At 46.0% G+C, this 3,909-nt stretch overlaps 1 protein-coding gene across 2 annotated transcripts in view; it reads right to left on the bottom strand.

The window, feature by feature from the left end:
- The window catches only part of Popdc3 (popeye domain containing 3), a 33,231-nt gene extending 31,171 nt beyond the window's left edge, over positions 1-2,060 (bottom strand). Inside the window, exon 1 of one of the 2 annotated variants that reach the window (XM_028775816.1) lies at positions 1,790-2,060. The gene's annotated coding sequence lies outside the window, so the exon portion shown is untranslated. The remainder of the gene's footprint in view (positions 1-1,789) is intronic. The other variant, XM_028775817.1, reaches the window with a different exon arrangement.
- Between the last annotated feature and the right edge of the window lie 1,849 nt (positions 2,061-3,909).

Raw genomic sequence — 3,909 nt, forward strand, 5'->3', positions numbered from 1 at the left:
GGAGGACTCCTGGGCTGGAGGAGGACTCCCTGGGCTGGAGGAGGACTTTCCACAGTTATACTGCAGGTGATTTAATCCATCAACTTCTACTTATTTATTTTGGTTAATACTAATAATAACTTTTACATTAACACATTTAACACAATTTCTATACTTAGATAAAGGGGAATTTCCCCCCTTTCCTTTAAAAAAATGCAATTAGTAATTCAATATGTTCCTCTATTCCACAGGTAAATTCAAACAAACTGTGTATCACTCACAACTCTAGCTGAACAGTATAACTAAAAAAAAAAAAAAAAAACCCTCAATTTGCAGTGTGCAGGCTTGCATATCCATCATAGACCTTTTCCAAAGCAGCTTTGAAGTCTCCTGCTTTTTTACGCACCCTATCGAATGCTTCCGGATTCTCCAGGTCAGGGAGAGCAGGCAGAGGTGCTGTAGCTACACGCGTGAGGCTTGAAGATTGTACTCTAGGATCTTGGCTTCCTATGACGTCTTTATATTCAACAGCACAGAATGAAACCATTCTCAAGCACAGGCTACACAATGATTCAGCTATTTTAAAAGACTAATTGGATTAATAAGCTTAACTATTGAATGCCTCCCATTTAACTACAAAGTTTCGACAAGAGATAATACTTTAATGTAGATTTCAGTTTGGCTGCGTATCTCAAGCTCTAGAAGACCACACACAGATTTTTCAGGACAGAAGAACCTCAGGTTATTTGGGACCAACTAATCCCTTTATTTTTGCAAATGGGGGAAACTGAGATCCGTTTTTTGTTTGTTTGTTTCTGTAGCTCTGCTTAATGTTGTTGTTTTCATGAAGGACAACACCGAGTTACTGTACTAGCACGGAATAAATATTTCATGCAATAGAATTTAGAATTAATAAACGGGCAGGGAAACAAAATAGTCACTAAGCTCAACACTGACAGACAGCAATAATACTTTTTCAAGGCTGTCACTAAGTTTAATTGCACTTTACAAGCGTACAAATTCAGAATAACTTAGTACACAGAGGAAGCATCAGGAAGGTGGGTAATTTTGTTATTTTTGATTCAGTTTTCTTTTAAATGTGGGATTCTACATCTACCTTCCATTAATTTATTAAATGTTATTCTCTTAGTACTTATTAACCGATTTTTTAAAACTTTTCCCAGTTGTTCCAGGTGTTACCTGGTTAAAACTCCCCCCCCCCACTGCCCCCACCCCGGATCCTTGTACTGCATTTTGATACAGTGTCTTTGATCGTTTACTACAATACAGACTTTCAAAACTAAACCGCTGAAACCGCCCTTGATTATGACATCTGGGGTTTATAAATTTCGTTCTTTCTCTGGCAAGGGGATCCCCAAGTACAGAGAGCAGGCTGCTGTCTGACCACAGCAGCTGCCCCAGACCCCTAACTGCACAGATCCCACTTGGGGTCCTTTCTTAGTCCTGGGAAAGGAAAGTGCTGCGGGGCACGACTCGACCCTGGTGAAACCCACACCTGCTAGGGCCCCAGGATCAGCTTTTCCTCTCGGAATATTTTCCTTGGGGCACCAGGTGTCTAAGGTGCCGCGAAGGTTCTGGAGCGCTGGTCTGGCAGCTTCGTTGTGAGGGGAGGACCGCTCGCTCTCCCGCGATCCCCAGAGGGAGCTGCGAGTCACGCGGCGCGCACCAGGTTCCAGGGCGCGCGCAGAGGGGACGCGCAGAGGGGGTCTGAGCCTCTTCCCCCGGTCCCGGTCCCCGCAACCCTGCGAAGTTGCCGGGCTGCCACTCCCGCGCGCGGCTCTCCGCTTACCTTCCCGGCCCTCACGTCATTCCCGATGGAGCCCACAGAACTTTCCGACCGAGTGCGCAGGGACCGGCGGCTCTGGTGGCTCGAAACCCGCGGCCGGAACCGCGCTCGCCCCGCTGCCCGCCTGCACGCGCCGGGATCCCGAACGCGTCCTCCCGCGCCCGCCGGAGCCGGGTCGCCGCCGATCGGAGCCTCTCCCAGCAGCGGGGACGGGCTCGGGCGCGCGCTCCGAGGCAGGCGGGTAGCCAGCCGGCGCCAGCAGGGTGCGGAACTCACAAGACTCTAAGTTGGTAAAGACGCCCAGACCCTGAGTTGCCCTTGGTGGAGAGTGATGGAAAGCACGGAAAGCAACTGTCTTGTCTTCTCACCAGGCCACAGACAAGATAAATCACCAGAAGGGTGTGGGATATATAGATGTACTGGGCAGAAAGGGGACAATGTTTTTTTTTCATGGGTAAACAGGTGTGTGTGTGTGTGGGGGGAGATAAAGGACATGGATCATCATAAAAGAAAAATAAATCACAAATGCCGCATAAGCAATTAAATAGACAAATGATAAAAAAAAAAAGCAATTTAAAGCAAGTGTCACATGCATTTTTGCCTCTACGAAGTTTTTATTTTGTTCAGGAGACCAAACTACGTGGTGACTGTGAATAAATGACGACATGACCTTTCCAAGGCATGTTTGAGGAGGTTTTTACTGTAGATACTAGGGGGAGTACAGCCAGAGGCAACTGGAAGGGTCTAGAGCAGGGAGAGAAAATAGCACAATGAATATGAGCAGCAGAGTGAACCAGGCCATGGGAAGGTGACCCATGGGGTAGGAGTGAGGAAAAGAAGATGAGAAAACAGAGAGGGCCAAGATAGAAAAGAGCACCAAGAGCCAAAAGCCGAGAGAAGGCATGGCCAAGATGCCAGGGTTCTATAGGAACAAGCCGCTGGGCTAAGGAAAGCAAGGGGTAAAGAAGTTTAGGGTAGAGCACGGATGAGAAGGGCTGAGGCTAGCCAGAATGCTAGCAGGAACTTGCAAAGCTGAGACAGTGCTTTGTTACGCTAATTGGCATCACAGTTAACTATGCTTTTCTTTTGGACCTGATAGGTTGGTAGAGAAAAAATGAGACGCACAACTTACAGATTTCAGTGATATCCTTTCTGTTGATTTTCATTTTCTATAATCATTCTGGTAGGGATGACTCCAAGAAGGACTTTTTTTGTTGTGTTTTTTATTTGTTTTATTAGTTAATTTGTTTGTCTTGTTAGTTAGTTAGTTAGTTTGTTTGTTTGCTTATTTGCTTGTTTTGAGACTGGGTCTCTCTACACAACCGTGGCTGTCCTGGAACTCACTGTGTAGTTCAGGCCAGCCTCAAACTCGAAGGGATCCACCTGCCTCTGCCTCCTCAGTGCTGGCATTCAAGGCATACACCACCACACTCAGCTCACTTTTCTGTTTTCTGTTTTGTTTTTTTAAAAAATGTATTGTCATTGTGTATGTGTGTGTTGTGGAGAGAGGGGCTGGAGGACAGAGGACAACTTTGTGTAAGCGGTCCTCTTATTCCACCTTCTCATGGGTTCTTGGTATCGAACCAGGGTCATCAAGCTTGGTGAGGAGTATTTTACAAGCTGGGCCATCTTTTTGGCCCCCAACGACAAACATTTATTCATTGAGTAATCAGAATCCGTTTTAAGCCTCAGAATGATCACAAAACCAAGACTGGGGATGACAATTGTAAGAAGAACAAAGGCCAAGCATTCCAGCTCCTGTAACAAGGACTTCTGGAAACACGGCCGGAAACCACTAGGCTTCCTGGCCTTTGCTCCCACTCTTCACTTTGGAATTTGCTCCAGCGTTCAAATTCATTTAGAGAAGAGAAAGATGGATAGAGACGTAGGAGAGCCATGAAATTTTATGTCAGATGCATTCTGGGTTTGTGCTCGACTGTATGAGAGTCCTGTGTTTGAAGCTGCTAAGGATTATATTCGTAATTTTAATTTTAAAAATTTAGAAGCAATAAAGTTATGCTGTGTGACAGATTCTCGGGTGGCCACTGTGTTCCATAGTGTCTGATGTCTTTCGGGAACCCTTCTTCTGGAGTGCAGGTGGGACCTGCTGTTAGAATAAGCAG

The sequence above is a fragment of the Grammomys surdaster genome, unplaced genomic scaffold, assembly GCF_004785775.1.
Source record: "Grammomys surdaster isolate TR1022 unplaced genomic scaffold, NIH_TR_1.0 261, whole genome shotgun sequence".
In the NCBI taxonomy this organism is placed as follows: Eukaryota; Metazoa; Chordata; class Mammalia; order Rodentia; family Muridae; genus Grammomys; species Grammomys surdaster.